Below are 17972 nucleotides of genomic sequence, written 5' to 3' on the forward strand. Positions count from 1 at the left end.
TTTTGGTATCAGGGTAATGTTGGCATCATAGAATGAGTTAGGAAGCTTCCCCTCCTCTTCAATTTTTTGGAAGAGTTTGAGAAGGATAGGTATTAAGTTTTCTTTGAATGTTTGGTAGAATTCACCAGGGGAGCCACCTGGTCCTGGACTTCTATTTTTTGGGAGGTTTTAGATTACTGTTTCGATCTCCTTACTGGTGATTGGTCTATTCAAATTGTCTATTTCTTCTTGATTCGGTTTTGGAAGGTTGTATAATTCTAAGAATTTATCCATTTCTTCTAGATTATCCAATTTGTTGGCATATAGTGTTTTGTAGCATTCTCTTATAATCTTTTGTATCTGAAGTGTCCATTTTAATTTCTCCTCTTTCGTTTCTTTTTTTATTTGAGCCTTCTCTCTTTTTTTCTTGGTGAGTCTAGCTAAAGGCTCGTCAATTTTGTTTATCTTTTCAAAGAACCACCTCTCGGTTTCATTGATTTTTTCTTTTTCTTTTTTTTTTTTAGTCTCTATTTCATTTATTTCTGCTCTGATTTTTATTATTTCCTTCCTTCAACTGATTTTGAGTTTTGTTTGTTCTTCTTTTTCCAGTTCCTTTAAGTGCACTGTTAGATTGTTTATTTGAGATTTTTCTTGTTTGTTGAGGTATGCCTGAATTGCTATAAAATTCCCACTTAGAATGGCTTTTGCTGTATCCCATAAATTTCGGCATGTTGTATTTTCATTTTCATTTGTCTCCAGGTATTTTTTGATTTCTCCTTTGATTTCTTCATTGACCCAATTGTTGTTAAGTAGAATTCTCTTTAATCTCCACATATTTGTGGCTTTTCTGATTTTCTTCCTGTAGTTGATTTCTAGTTTCATACCATTGTGGTCAGAAAAGATGCTTGGTATTATTTCAACCTTCTTAAATTTATTGAGACTTGTTTTGTGGCCTAATATGTGATCTATCCTGGAGAATATTCCATGTGAATTTGAATAGAATGTGTATTCTGCAGTTTTTGGATGGAATGTTCTATATATATCTACTAAGTCCATCTGGTCTAGTGTGTCATTTAAGGCCAATATTTCCTTATTGATCTTCTGTTTGGATGATCCATCAATTGATGTAAGTGGAGTGTGAAAGTCTCCTACTATTATTGTGTTGCTGTCTATTTCTCCTTTTATGTCTGTTATTAATTGCTTTATATATTTAGGTGCTCATACGTTGGGTGCATAGATATTTACAAGTGTTATATTCTCTTGGTGGATTGTTCCCTTTATCACTATGCAGTGCCCTTTTTGTCTCTTGTTTTAAAGTCTATTTTGTCTGAGATAAGTATTGCTACCCCAGCTTTCTTTTCATTGCTGTTTGCATGGAGTATCTTTTTCCATCCCTCGAAGGAGTTGTTTTTAAATGAATTTTTTAATTACTTTGTAATTTATCTCAAAGAAATACTGATACTTTAAGCAGTACAAAAAGGGATTTAAAATGGAATTCAGCCTCCCCTCCCTTGAGACTACACACCTCCTTCCCCCATTCCCCACCCCTCTAAGTCCTCCCCAATCTTCTTCCGAAGACAGTATTCTTTGCCTCTGGATGCAGGGGTAGAGATAGAGGATCAGGAAGCCAGGAAATGTCTCATGGGGAGTCTAAAGTCTATTCTCATGGAGAGTCTAAATGGGTGTGAGATTTGTTTATTTTTGGGTCACCCCATAGGCATGGGGAAGAGAGATTATGGAATCTGGTTTTTTTTATTGCTATATTTCAAGTACATAGAATAGTGCTTGGTACATAGCAGGTGCTCAATAAATATTTGTTGGCTAAACAAATGAATATTCTCTAAGTCTAAGCCAAGTCATTAGGCCTTTTCTCTTGTGACACTTCTTACATTCAGCCTGCACCATAGTTATTTATTTATTTTTTAATTTTTTCCTGAGGAAGATTTGCCCTGAGCTAACATCTGTTGCCAATCTTCTTCTATTTTGTATGTGAGCCACCATCACAGCATGGCCACTGATAGACGAGTTGTGTAGGTCCATGCCTGGGAACCGAACCAGGGCCTCTGAAGCAAAGTGCACCAAAATTAACCACTAGGCCACCGGGGCTGGCCCTTATTTATGTTTTTATAGATCTTATGCCCCTTGTTAGCTTGAGAGCTCCTGGACAAAAAGGACCAGTTCTGATTTTTATGAGTGTTCATGCCATTCTCCAAGTAATGCCAGACTTCTCACCAAAATACTCAGTGTATTTCCACTAGTAGTGTGTAGGGGAGGAAGAATATCCCTCTACCCTCTAGGTTCTTCTGGTTGGTCTAAGAATTAAATTGACATGAGACAGAATAACAAACAAAATCAAACAAGGTTTAATAATATGCATACATGAAAGAAACCCAGGAAAACTGAGTAACTTGCCAAAACGGCTGAAGCCACTACCTTAAATACCATCTTTAGTTAAAGACAAAGGAGGATGTTGCGGGTAGTGGTTTGGGACTTCAAAGTGGAGGAAGGCCATTCACATGCAGATGAAAAAGCAAATGTTTGGTAAACAAATGTTTGCTGTGCCACCTATAGACAATGGGATCTGAGAGAGAAATTTGATAAAATGGGCCTTGCTGGGTTCCTCTCTGTCTACCATACCTAGAGTTATCTATGGTGATAGTTCCTTCCTGGAACAGGCCTTCTATCTTAAGTTCTTTTAGGCAGTTAGGAGGAAGGTCAAAGTTTCTTTCTGAGTCTTTTGTTTTTAAAAATACTCAGGCCAAAGAGGTACATTTTGGGGTGGCAAATTCTGATCCCCCACAAGTACATGATGGTTTCCATGTTCCTTTAATATCACCAACACTTAGTACTGCTAAAGATAAATGAGACATATTTAAAAAAAATTTTATTGATGTCATAATAGTTGATAACATTGTGAAATTTTAGTTCTACATTATTGTTTGTCAGTCACCATATAAATGCATCCCTTCACCCTTTGTGCCCACCCCACAACCCTCTTCCCTCTGGTAACCACAAAACTGTTCTCTCTGTCTGTGTGTTAGTTTATCTTCCACATATGTGTGAAATCATGTAGTATTTGTCTTTCTCTGTCGGGCTTATTTCGCTTAACATAATACCCTCCAGGCCCATCTATGTTGCTGCAAATGGGACGATTTTGTCTTTTTTTATGGCTGAGTAGTATTCAATTGTGTGTATGTGTGTGTGTGTGTGTGTGTGTGTGTGTGTGTATCTCACATCTTTATCCAATCATCAGTCGAGGGACACTTGGGTTGCTTGCACTTCTTGGCTATAGTGAATAATGCTGCTATGAATATAGGGGTGCATAAGCCTCTTTGGATTGTTGATTTCAGGTTCTTTGGATAAATATCCAATAGTGGGATAGCTGGATCATAAGGTATTTCTATTTTTAATTTTTTGAGGAATTTCCATAGAGGCTGCACCAGTTTACATTCCCACCAGCAGTGAATGAGGGTTCTCTTTTTTCCACAACCTCTTCAGCATTTGTTATTTTTTGTCTTGGTGATTATAGCCATTCTAACAGGTATAAGGTAATATCTCATGTAGTTTTGATTTGCATATCAATCTGATGATTAGTGATGTTGAACATCTTTTCATGTGCCTATTGGCCATCTGTATATCTTCCTTGGAAAAATGTCTGTTCATATCCTCTGCCCATTTTTTGATCGGGTTATTTTTTTTTGCTCAGTTGTATGAGTTCTTTTTATATTATGGAGATTAACCCCTTGTTGGATACATGATTTGTAAATATTTTCTCCCAGCTGGTAGGTTGTCTTTTCATTTTGACCCTGGTTTCCTTTGCCTTGCAGAAGCTCCTTAGCCTGATGAAGTCCCATTTATTTGTTTTTTCTTTTGTTTCCCTTGCCCTAGTAGACATGGTATTCAAAAAGATCCTTCTAAGACCGATGTCAAAGAGTGTACTGCCTATATTTTCTTATAGGAGTTTTATGGTTTCACGTCCTTCCTTCAAATCTTTAACCCATTTTGAATTAATTTTTGTGTATGGTGAAAGATACTGGTCTACTTTCATTCTTCTGCATGTGGCTGTCCAGTTTTCCCAACACCATTTATTGAAGAGACTTTCCTTTCTACATTGTATGTTCTTAGTTCTTTTGTCAAAGATTAGCTGTTGTAGATGTGTAGTTTTATTTCTAGGTTTTCAATTCTGTTCCATTGATCTGTGTGTCTGTTTTTGTACCAGTACCATGCTGTTTTGATTACTATAGCTTTGTAGTATATTTTGAAGGCAGGGATGATGATGCCTCCAGCTTTGTTCTTTTTTCTCAGGATTGCTTTAGCTATTGGGGGTCTTTTGTTGCCCCATAGGAATTTTAGGATTCTTTGTTCTATTTCTGTGAAGAATGTCATTGGGATTCTGATTGGGATTGCATTGAATCTGTAGATTGCTTTAGGTAGTATGGACATTTTAACTATGTTTATTCTTCCAATCCATGTGCATGGAATATCTTTCCAATTCTTTATGTCATCATCGATTTCTTTCAATAATATCTTATAGTTTTCATTTGATAGGTCTTTCACCTCCTTGGTTAAAATTTATTCCATGATATTTTATTCTTTTTGTTTCAATTGTAAATGTGATTGTCTTCTTGAGTTCTCTTTCTGTTAGTTCATTATTAGCATATAGAAATGCAACCGATTTTTGTAAGTTGATTTTGTACCCTGCAACTTTGCTGTAGTTGTTATTTCCAATAGTTTTCCAGTGGATTATTTAGGGTTTTCTATATATAAAATCATGTCATCTGCAAACAAAGAGAGTTATACTTCTTTGTTGCCTATTTGGATTCCTTTTATTCCTTTTTCTTGCCTAACTGCTCTGGCCAAAGCCTCCAGTACTATGTTGAATAAGAGTGGTGAGAGTGGGCACCCTTGTCTTGCTCCTGTCCTCAAAGGAATGGCTTTCAGTTTTTCCCCATTGAGTATGATGTTGAATGTGGGTTTGTCATATATGGTCTTTATTATGTTGAGGTACTTTCCTTCTATACCCTTTTTGTTGAGAGTTTTTATCATAAATGGATGTTGGATCTTGTCAAATGCTTTTTCTGCATCTATTGAGATGATCATGTGGTTTTTATTCCTCATTTTGTTAATGTGGTGTATCAATTGATTGATTTGCGGATATTGAACCATCCCTGTGTCCCTGGTATAAATCTCACTTGATCATGGTGTATGATCTTTTTAATGTATTGCTGTATTCAGTTTACCAATATTTTGTTGAGGACATTTGCATCTATGTTCATCAGTGGTATTGGCCTGTAATTTTCCTTCTTAGTATTGTCCTTGTCTGGCTTTGGTATAATGGTGATGTTGGCCTCGTAGAATGTGTTAGGAAGTGTTCTATCTTCCTCTATTTTTTGGAATAGTTTGAGAAGGATAGGTATTAATTCTTCTTTGAATGTTTAGTAAAATTCTCCAGAGAAGCCATTGGTCCTGGGCTTTTATTTTTTAGGTTTTTCATTACTGTTTCAATCTCTTTACTTGTGATTGGTCCACTCAGATTCTCTATTTCTTCTTGATTCAGTTTTGGGAGATTGTATGAGTCTAAGAATTTATCCATTTCTTCTAGATTGTCTAATTTGTTGGCATAGTTTTTCATAGTGTTCTCTTATAATCCTTTGTATTTCTGTGGTATCCATTGTAATTTCTCCTCTTTCATTTCTAATTTGGTTTATTTGAGCTTTCTCTCTTTTTTTCTTAGTGAGTCTGGCTAAGGGTTTGTCAATTTTGTTTATCTTCTCAAAGAACCAGCTCTTAGTTTCATTGATCCTTTCTACTGGATTTTTTTGGTTTCAATTTCATTTATTTCTACTCTAATTTTTATTATTTCCCTCCTTCTGCTGACTTTGGGCTTTGTTTGTTCTCCTTTTGCTAATTCTGTTAGGTGTAGTTTAAGGCTGCTTATTTGAGAGTTTTCTTGCTTGTTAAAGTGGGCTTATATTGCTATGAGTTTCCCTCTAGGACCGCTTTTGCTGCATCCTATATGAGTTGGTATGGTGTATTTTCATTTTCATTTGTCTCCAGATATTTTTTGATTTCTGCTTTAATTTCCTCAATGATCCATTGGTTGTTCAATACCATGTTGTTTAGTCTCCACATCTTTGTCACTCTCCCAGTTTTTTTCTTTGTAGTCGATTTCTAGTTTCACAGCATTATGGTCAGAAAAGATGCTTGCTATGATTTCAATCTTCTTAAATTTACAGAGGCTTGCCTTGTTTCCCACCATATGGTCTATCCTTGAGAATATCCCATACATGCTTGAGAAAAATGTGTAATCTGCTGTGTTTGGATGGAGTGCTCTCTCTATATCTATTAAGTCCATCTTGTCGAATTTTTTATTTAAGTCCACTATTTCCTTATTGACTTTCTGTCTGGATGATCTATCCATTGATATAAGTGGGGTGTTAAGATCCCCTACTATTATTGTGTTGTTGTCAATATCTCCTTTTAGGTTTGTTAATAGTTCCTTTATGTACTTTGGTGATCCTGTGTTGGGTGCATATATATTTATAAGTGATATGTCTTCTTGGTGGAGTGTCCCTTTTATCATTATATATTGCCCCTCTTTGTCTCTCAGTACCTGTTTAATCTGTTTTTTTTAAATAAATCATTTTAGTCTGTTCTGTAATCTGGTAATTTTGTGTGTGTGTGTGTGTGTGTGTGTGAGGAAGATCAGCCCTGAGCTAACATCCATGCCAATCCTCCTCTTTTTTTGCTGAGGAAGACTGGCCCTGGGCTAATATCTGTGCCCATCTTCCTCCACTTTATATGGGATGCCGCCACAGCATGGCCTGACAAGCGGTGCATCAGTGCATGCCTGGGATCCAAACCTGGGCCGCCAGCAGTGAAGCACACCCACTTAACTGCTACACCACGGGGCTGGCCCCACCTGTTTTATCTGGAAGTCTACTTTGTCTGATATAAGTATGGCAACACCTGCTTTCTTTTGTTTGCTATTATCTTGGAGTATTGTCCCATGCTTTCATTCTGAGCCTGTGTTTGTCTTTAGAGCTGAGACCTGTTTCCTGGAGGCAGCATATTGTTGGATCTTGTTATTTAATCCATCCCACGGCTCTGTGTCTGTTAATTAGAAAGTTCAATCCATTTACATTTAGAATGATTATTGATATATGATGGCTTAATGTTGCTATTTTATCCCTCATATTCCAGGTTCATTTGCATTTCCTTTGTTTCACGTCCTGTGTGTTTCTGACTACCAATTCAGTTTGGCCGTTCTGTATGATGGTTTTCTTAGTTTTCTCTTTATTTATTGTATGTGTTTCAGTTCTGATTATTTGTTTAGTGGTTACCATGAAGTTTTAATAAAAAATCTCGTACATGAGATAGTCCATTTTCTGATGGCCTCTTATTTCCTTAGTCTAAGCAAGTTCCATCTCTTTCCTCTTCTCCTTCTAAGTTATTATTGTCACAACTTATACCATCTTGTGTTGTGAGTTTGTGGTTAAAGTGATGAGGTTATATTTATTTTTGGTGCTTTCCTTCCTTTAATGTTTGATGTTATAATTATTGCTAACCTATTCTGATAGAGAGCTGCAATTTTTCTGATTTTGTCTACCTATGTTTCTCCTTGCTCAAAGCTTTGTATCCCCTTTCTCTCTCTCTTTTTTTTTAAGGTATGAGGGCCTTCTTGAGCATTTCTTGTAGTGGGGGTCTTGTGGCAATGAACTCCCTTAGCTTTTGTTTATCTGGGATAGTTATTATTTCTCCATCATATCTGAAGGATATTTTTGCTGGATAGAGTATTCTTGGCTGAAGGTTTTTGTCTTTCAGAATTTTGAATATATCATTCCACTGTCTCCTAGGCTGTAAAGTTTCTGCCGAGAAGTCGGCTGAAAGCCTGATAGGAATTCCTTCGTATGTTATTTTTTTGTCTTGCTGTCCTTAATATTTTTTCTTTATCATTGACTTTTGCCAGCTTTACTATTATATGCCTTGCAGAGGGCCTTTTTGTGTTGATAGATTTAGGAGATCTATTGACTTCATTCACTTGTATTTCCAGCTCCTTCCCCAGTTTTGGGAAGTTCTCAGCTATTATTTCTTTGAAAAAGCTCTCTGCTCCTTTTTCCCTCTCTTCTTCTTCTGGAATACCTATAATCCTTATGTTGCATTTCCTAATTGAGTCAGATATTTCTTGGAGAATTTCTTCATTTCTTTTTAGTCTTAGTTCTCTCTCCTCCTCCATTTGGAGCATTTTTGCATTGGTATCCTCAATATCGCTAATTCTTTCCTCCATATTGTCAGCTCTGTTGTTTAAAGATTCCAGATTTTTTTTTCTCTCCTCCATTGTATTTTTCGTCTCCAACATTTCTGATTGGTTTTTCTTTATAGTTTCCATCTCTTTTGTGAAGAAGTTCCTGATTTCATTGAATTGTCTATCTGCATTTTCTTGTAATCTGTTGAGCTTTTTTATGATAGCTATTTTGAATTATCTGTCATTTAGGTTATAAATTTCTGTGCCTTCAGGATTGATTTCTGAGTGCTTGTCTGTTTCCTTCTGCTCTGGAGATTTAATACATTTTTACATACTGCTTGAGGGCATGGGCTTGTTTTTCCTCACGCTGAAGATATCTGGCCACAGCATGACCAGATGGGGTCAAGAGCTGTGTATTCTGAGCCCGCCATGATCTGTGGGCACTCTGGCCAACTGGCTGTGCTGGATTGCTTGGCAGGGAGAGGGGCTCTTTCTTTCACCTGCCCAATCCTGGGGACTTCTTGTTCTTCCCTTGCTATCTGCTCTTCTAGCTTGATGAAGACACTCCTGCAACAGTTCAGTCCCATGAGCTGTGAGAGAACTTGGAGAGCAATGGTTTTCCCATGGAAGGCCACCCTTTTCCCCTCTCTTTCTGAGAGCCACACGGACCTGGAGTCACTGCCTTTGGGGATGGAGAGGAGATCCCCTTACCTCCTTCCACTTCCTCTGGGGGTACCAGCACCTCCACCTTCACATGTAAGGCTGCATGGGTCTCTCAGACTTCTTTTGTGTTGTGTGAATGTCCTCTGTTGGTATATGAATGTCCTTTTTGTTGTATCTTGTGGGGGGGAGAGTCTAAGGGAGAAAGCTCACTCAGCCATGATGCTGACATCGTCCTCATGAGACATATTAAAATTTTTAAGAGTTTATTTGAGCAAACATGAATTTGAATTGGGCAGCACCAAGCTGGAAGTGCTTAGGAGCACTCCACCAACAGGAGCTAGTGACTAGGTTTTCATAGAGAAGATGTGGAACCAAAGCAAGGAAATTATTTGATTAGCTATAGCTTAAGCCATTGCATCATTTGGGAAAGCCTGGTTGGATGTTTGTGATTAGTTGTTTTTCTTAACCTTGAGGCATTTACAGAAATTGACTCTGCCTTACGTTTCGGTTTGCTTATGTAGGCTACCAAGGCATTAGAACCATTTCAGTCTAATGGCCTCTCTGTTTGATTACTTTTACAGTTCTCCCCTTTTGGTCATCCTCTCATACATAAAAGAGTGACCAAACATTTGGTCTTAGCGCCACTCTCAATCACCATCAGGTTTAAGCTGTTCTTGTCTCATGAAACTCATTGTGAAACTTGTGGGTTTTGATACCAAGTTTGTGGAAGTAATTTTTGCTTTCTATTCCATCGTTCATTTAGTTTCTCTCTTCAAGTGCAGTGAGACCATTTGATGTACTGCTGATGTTTGCAAACATGTATTTAGGACCCTTGAGAGAACAGAGCAATCAAGGAAACTACAATGATATTATGAGGAGGATAAAAATATCAAGAGACTTAAGTATGCTCCTTAGCCAGGGCTCCCATGAACCAAACCAGTTGGTATCAAATAAATTAAAGAATGTACCTGAAGAGGCATCAACCTGTTTTAGCCAAGTGACTTGTTTGCTAGTTTCTTCTATTTGCTGTAATATTAGAGGTGTTGATCCAGGTACAGCAGGAGGTATTTGCTCTGGCACAGACTCCTCCTCATTTATCCAATAAGTAATCTAAAGCAATTCTATTATCTAAAATCACCTTAGCAAGAAAGTCTAAGGACTTTTGTTGGGCAGCTATGGCCTCGGCAAGTAAATTCAGTGATAGCTGCCAGAGTTAAGAACATTGTTTCCTCACACACTAACAGAGAGAAAAAGCAAGTAGCAAAAAGGCAAAAGGAACAAAAGTTTCATATTGGAGGTGAAGCTCCTGATCCATGATCTTGGGTGAGCTGTCCATCTCAAGATGTCATCTGCTTCTGGGGAGGAAACTCTCTAGTCGATTTTAATTTTAGATCTCCAGCTGGTATGCAGTTCTAAGAGGCTACAGGAACCCTTTTTAATTGTGAGATGTGGACCTAAGGTTCAAGGCCCTGAAATTTGGCTATTATCTGGGTAGTGAGGAGAACCTCCGCTATGCTCTCTTTCAATGAAGTTCAAGGGCAGTCTTTCTTCTTAGTGATTCCAAGTCAGAAGAGTGGGAGAAAGTTGGAAACATTAGGTTGGAGAGTTGTAGCTAGGTGTTTTTGGAAACTAGAAAAATTCAGGATCTAGTCCAGTTTACAGGTATATAACAAAATCTCAAAGACAATGAACAGCAGTAGAATTTGATACTCACAAGATTGTGTTATAGTTTTTTTACTGAAACATAATTTTTGTCTTTATAATCACACCTATTTTTAGCAAAGATAATCACAGTAAGACTAATTTATTTGCAAAATAAGTCTAGTCTTATTAAACTCAGCCTGATTATTTATATAAGTGCAATAAGGATAGTGATTGACCACATAAGCTTTTTAAAAGTCTGGCTTGCTGCCTCTTGAGCTAAGGACTTGCCAGATATTACCTCAAATACCTACATATTTGGGTGAATTCTTCTTTTCTTGAGGTCCCCCAAATATCCTGATGTTCCTGGGGCTACCAGGAAGTGACTGTTCTTACTCAACTGGTAAGGCTGGGAACCTTGTAAGCAACATAACAGAAGGTTTTTCCAAGGGGCTTTATTAGCTCCATTGACTAACCTTAGTTTCTGAAAACTCTCTGGTTATATCTGACTTTATGCACATCATTTTTAAATATGACATTTCAGTTAAAGCCTTGGTAATATAACCAATGTTTCCAATTGTGTTCTGTTACAAGGAGAATAGATTTTACTGTATCTATGCAAATAACTATATTGCCATGAAAATATTTAATAAGAATTTCATAATTCTGGAGGTAGGAGGTAGGGAGAAAAAGATAAATGTTTTAATTATGTTTACAAAGGTATAATTTACCAAATTGCTGTGAGTTATAGATAACTTAAGAGAAAAAGATTTCCTTAAATCTGGAAAAAACATTAAAGAACCAGTAGTTTAAAAAAAAAGGTCATAAAAAATTATAGTCATCCTTATCAGTTCATTTAATCCCATGCTATTAATTCTTGTTCTCCTTGAATCCATTTTTTTCATTAGAGTTCTGGAAATTCTTACCTAGTTTAGTGGTATGATCTTAAAGTAATCAGAAACCTGTATTCTAGAGTACTTGTCAGAGTCCTCTTTATAAATCCCTCTGAAGTTGAAGCACTTACAAAAACATCAGAGTAAAACAATAACTGTTGTAAATGAAAAAAGACTTAAAAACGGCCATAGTTAAAGATCTGATGAGTTCACTTGATAAGGAAATTTACTTATTTCTGTGTCATACAACAATTTAAGATAATAATTGAGGGGCCAGCCCTGTGGCATAGTGGTTAAGTGTGCACGCTGCACTGTTGGAGGCCCGGGTTTGGATCCTGGGTGTGCACCGATGCACCGCTTGTCAGGCCATGCTGTGGTGGCGTCCCATACAAAGTGGAGGGAGACGGGCACAGGTGTTAGCCCAGGGCCAGTCTTCCTCAGCAAAAAAGAGGAGGATTGGCGTGGATGTTAGCTCAGGGCTGATCTTCCTCACACACACAAAAAAGATAATAATTGAACAATGAAGGTATCGACAAGTTTTTATGAACTTCAAACAATTTTTGGAATACCTATATTAGTAACTTATATCCATACATATATACCCTAAGAAGGTTTATTATCACTTTTTATTTGACAATGCTTGCCATGTAATTTTATATGCCAAAAAACCTAACTAGTTTAACGTCTCTCTTTTACAAGGTGAGAGACAAATCTTTTGAGATTCTCCAGGGGATCTTTGGGAAATCTCAAAGTTAGTTTGAGGTCAGAAAGACTCCATTGGAAATTTGATTTGGGGAAGTTGTCAAAAATGTCAAAAGTTTTGAACATTAAATTAAACTATGTATACATATATTTTAATATAAATATGTAATAAATAAAATTGTGTATATGTATACATGTTTAATAAAAACAAAGTTTCATAATTTGATCCAACTGGAAATCCAATATTTATATACTCAAAAAAAAAGCATATAACAAAAAATAAAAAGAGTACTGATTAGCTTTCGTGGTGTACAATATAGGTTCTAAATTGGCTAAAATGCACCAATTGGCAAAACTTTATGGACTTAATTCTGGGGTTCAAATTAGTTATACTGGGGATCCCACTAAATTTAAACATTATGCCCCCAATAATCTTAAAAAGATAACTATATATAAAATGGAGGAAAAATGGTTAAGCCTCACTTTAACTGTAGCCTTGCCTAAATTTCCCTTAGTCATGCTAAGCATTGCCCTAAAATATTCCACATTGAACACAGATGCTCTGACACAATAAATAATGAATTAAAATTAAAGTAAGTCCTTGATACTTACAAACTGGTTTGAAAATGGGACCCATGAACTCCCAGTGAAAATAGTTAATATAGCCCAATATAAGTTAAACAGGGACTTCAAGGATTAAATTTATATATAAAACATAATGAATAAAGAAGTGATTAACTCCATTACTTCTCCACTTGACAGTCCAATTTTGCCTGTTCTTAAATATGGAAAAATTAAAGGGCGCATCTTGGTGGATTACTATGACCCTAGTGCTTTGGTCTCATCCAACAAGGCCCCCATATCCAATACCCAATATTATTAAAATTACTGATTTTTTTCAATTAACAACCAGTAAGTATTTTACTCTTACAGATTTGGCTGACATGTTCTGTTCAGTGCCTATTTCAATGGCGTCTCAATTGCAGTCTGCCCACCCACCTTTGAAGGGACACAATACACCTTTTCCAGGCTACCCATGGGGTACCTCAACAACTGCCATCACACCCAGTCTTTACAGACAAGACTTTCACTACACTCACCTTTCTCCATGAGCACAGGTATGACATAACATTGGTAACATCCTTCTCCAAAGAGATTCACTTGACACACTTATTAAAGAAACGTTAAGTCCAAGATCTTTTAGTCCTTTTTGGGTCCTGGTGGCAACATATTCCTCATTTACAAATTTCACATCCAAATTAAAATCAGCAGGCACTCTTGTTAGTGCCGTCTAGAAATTCCTTCACTATAGAAGCTATGGCAACCTCTTCTCATGCCTCCTGGAGTCTCTGAACCACTTATGATGGCTATTAGTTGCCCCAGGACTTCTGATGCAAGAAATTGTGCCTCTCATCCTTGTAGTATACACCCATAAAACAACAAATGACTGGCTACCTACTGGGCTCTCCTGGAAACAGAGGCTCTCACAGATCCTGAGCCTGTGACCCTCCATACCCAGCTTCCCATAATGCTTTGATCATGGAAACAGCACCCAATAAGCTTGGCACAGCTATGGAGACCTCCTCAAGACAGGATAGAGCCAAACCTGGGCCCTTGGGTATATTCCACCAGGAGGGGGTGGCTTCCCCTGTCCTTAGGCCCCTTGATTACCTGAGAAACCCCTTGGGATTAACTAAGTGAACAGCAATGGGAGTTTGGGGACTATGCGAATGGCACTGCTACCTGTCATATGTGAGGGAGCTCCATGGAATGTTGCTCTTTTCCATCCCTTAGCCAGGAGATCCCTAATAAAGAATGGGATCCAAGAAACAACACACTTGACCAAACTTCAGGCAGTCATTTTAGCACTGGATGCCCTGGCCAAGAAATGGTCCCATCTTCACATTTATTATAAAAAATGTTGGCCATTACTTGAAAACTGTCCCCTTCAAGGTAAAAAAAAAAAAAAAAACCCTAGGAAACTCTTGCCTCACAAATACCCAAAATATAAATCAAAATCACCCGTCTCTACATATACTAAGGCCACAATACAAGGCCTTACCTTATGTTTCTGAGCTCACTGTCTGCTTAGCCCATGATCCTGGTATATCCTATGTACACCCCTACATTCTCATGCCTAAAGGGAAATCTGGTAGAGATTACTACTATCTGCGTCTAAAAATTAATAGAGATTATTGCTTTCCCTAGGAGACACCTGCCTCATATCAGTCAACCTTTGACCCTAGTGCCTTCTACTACTCTCCTCCAGCTTTCCACCACAACCTTCTGCTTGCATCCCTGAGCAGGATGACCACAGTTACTCCTTCCCCTTGGTTACACACAATACCACTCATCTTTACACATACTTTACTAACTGATCATTACATACCCTTCAACAACATACCTGCCAGACCTGCCCCCTTGACCTGAGCATATTTATAACACACTTTTCAACTCCACTAAGATACTGCTAGAGACTCCTAAAATTTCAGATCCATTTTTCTTGGCTAATGCCATGTAAATAGGAAACTTGGTTATGGGTTAGTCTGCAGAGACTCCGTGTACTTCTACTTGTGTTACCCTGTTTTACTCTTATAATAAAGTCTTTTCTATCCTGTTTAGGGCAACTTATGCCCTACTATCTAAAATCTCCACTATCATTACCCCAAATTTTCCTTAATATGATGCCAAAACACCAGAGGACCTATTGTATTATAAATATTTTTTAATTTTCTCTATATTATGAGGTTCCGACATCCTAAAAAAACCATTATGGCTGGGAGAGACTGCTTTTCCTAGGGCTAGCCAATTCTTAGAGACAGCAAAAGGCCCAGCCAGGAGCATGTCTTGCATATGCAAACTAACCAATTCAGAGCCATACCTCCTCTCTCTGGCCCATACACCCCAGGAGACAATACTTCTCTGACTTAACCACCCCAGGGCCAGGTGCTAGGCAACTGGAGACCACCCCTATGGCCCCAAACCTGTCAAAATTATTCAAACTAGCCAATCCTAAACTGTTCACCCTGCCCTGCCTTGCTTTTCCCTTGAAAACCCCTATAAAGGCAGTGGCCTAAATCTTCCCCTCACTCCTGTCTTCTCCCTCCTGACCACCCTGGTGGCTTTCCCATGTGGCCCTGCATGGAGTGCCATGCTTCTTGTCTCTAGGATCAGTGAGTATAATAAACTTTGGGTTTTTTTTTTCCTGTGCCTTTCCTATCTTCTGTTGTGGCTACATCTGACTGACCACCTCATAAAAAAATGCAAAGCACAACCCATACCATCAGCTGGAACATCTTTGAATTGTGGTCTGCACTTAGTTAAGGGAGTGGCAGGAGCATCCACTACAGTCTGTTCGTCCTCCTCTGGCAAGGCAGCTACTTCACGGAGTCAGTTGATCCCCTTGAATTCCACTCAGGCTTGATTTTGGATGTTAACATTTCCATTTAATGATAGCTCTTTGCTGAGCCTGTCCTATTTTATTAGTAGGATCAGTGAGTACCCACGTGAGGATGGGTAGCTCAGGTCATAAGGTCACATGCAGCTCTTTGGTGATCAGGAGCTGTTTCCATTAGGGCCCAATAGCAGACTAGGAGTTGCCATTTGAAACGGGGGATATCTGGCAGCTGTCTTGGGTAATTTACATGTCCAAAACCCAAGGGTCTATGCACCCCAGTCACGTGTTGTCACAGGCTCCAATCCTCATGGGTAAGTTGCTAAGACGTGTAGCTCCATATGGCTGGCAAGCTCCATTGGTCCCAATGACAAGGCCCACGCCAATGCATGTTGCATGGCATCTAGAGTCTGCTCTTATTGGGGGCCCCACCCAAAGATGGCCACCTTGCAGGTCACCTTGACTAAAGGGACCAAAAGAATACCCAGATTTGGTACATGTTATCTCCAATAGCCCAACAGGCCTACCAGCTGTGGAGCTTCTTTCTTGTTGGTGGGGCTGCCAAGGACAACAATTTTTGTTTGACTTTATCAGAAATACTCCTCTGATTACCAGCCCAGGTGGCTCCCAGGAACTGTACTTCTTTTGGTGTGTATGCATGTGTGAGGAAGATTAGCCCTGAGCTAACACCCATTGCCAATCCTCCTCTTTTTGCTGAGGAAGACTGGCCCTGGGCTAACATCTGTGCCCATCTTCCTCTACTTTTATATGGTGTCTTGACATGAGTACAGCCATGTCTGGCCGCTCCATTGACCTACAGCCACCAGCACAAAAAGAAATACAAAGCTGCTTTCTGTGTGGTGGGAACTGGCCTTTTCCCGGGAACTGGCCTTTCTCCCACGGAGAGAGTTGCAAGTTGTAACATTTCAAGACTCTTGGAGCGTCGTAGCGCGGGATGGACTGGCCATCTGTGCCGGGCTAAGACGATAACCAAAGAGAACAATGCACGTACACAACTACTGGGCTGGGACGTTAGCCAAGGGGCTCAGTGCACGTACGCCACTGATAACCATTTTGTGCATGGGAACACTAGATGCTTGCTCTGTAAATTCTGTAACTGCTTATATAAACTGCTGGAAACTGAGACCTGGTGAGAGTTCCACCTGTGGAAGGGACACCTTGCCCAGGATGTGTGATCCTTGCCCAGCCGCGTCGATTGACAGGGCTCTCCCGGCAGTGGGGCGTGGATGTTGTGAGTAATTGATTTGATGTGAAGTAATTTATTTGATATGAAGTAATTGATTTGATGTGTTCTCTTTTCGGTCAACCTGGTGTTTCTCTTTCTGGTTGATTTGTGTCATTTCTCTTCAGCCGATGTGGATGTTTACCCTTTCCTGTCGAGCATATGTTTTTTCCCTCTTAATATTTGACCTATTCAGATCTGTTTGCAGACTCTCACCTTTACTATCCTCTATATAATAAAATATACCTTCAGTCCATTTGTTTGGAGTGGAAAGTGTCTTTTACATCTCCGATCGAATCCCCAAACCTCTCATAACATATGGGATGCTGCCACAGCATGGCTTGACAAGTGTTGCGTCAGTGCACTCCCAGCATCCGAACTGGGATCCGAACCTGCGAACCCTGGGCCACCACAGCGGAGTGAGCACACTTAACCACTACACCACCGGGCTGGCCCCAAGGAACTGCACTTTTGAGCAGGTCCCTGGATCTCATCAGGGTTGATGGCTCATCCTGTTTGTCATAATATTTACAACCTTATGTAGGGACTGGTCAACTTGTGTTTTAGTCAGGCTAGCAATGAGGATGTCATCAATACAGTGGATGACAAGTACTTTTGGGGGTAATTGGGCTTGTGGCAGATCTAGTCCTACCACTGGTGCCATATTACAAGGGAATTGAGGTATTGCTATGGACTAAATTGTGTCCCCCGCTAAATTAGTATGTTGAAGTTCTAACCTCCAATATGACTGCGTCTGGAATCCTAAAACGAGAAAGGAAGACAGGCTGCAAAAGTCTGCTATTCTCCAAGACAAGGGAAGAATAACCCCAAAGATGATTCAGAGATCATCAGGGTCATTGCCTTGGTTTCAGACAGACAAGACAGTATCCAACAAAAGCCACAGGGGCAGAGCCACCTAGAGCCTTGGGGTCAAGACTTTCATGCAGCAGAGCTGTGGGGGCAGGACTGAGGCCCCAGTGGGTCCAGAAGGTGGGACTATCACCCCAGTGGTCCTGGAGGGCAGAGCACTGAACCAAAAAGAATTATTCTTGTGCCTTAAAATCTCATGGAATCTGCCTTGCTAAGTTTTGGACTTGCTCAGGGCCTACCATCCTTTCTTCCTTCCAATCTCCCCTTTTTGGAATTGGAATGTGTGAGATAATAGAACATATCTAGTTGTCCCTCAGTATCCACAGGGGATAGGTTCCAGTG

This window comes from Ceratotherium simum, chromosome 5 (genome assembly GCF_057802395.1).
Source record: "Ceratotherium simum simum isolate JZ-2026a chromosome 5, ASM5780239v1, whole genome shotgun sequence".
Lineage (NCBI taxonomy): Eukaryota > Metazoa > Chordata > Mammalia > Perissodactyla > Rhinocerotidae > Ceratotherium > Ceratotherium simum.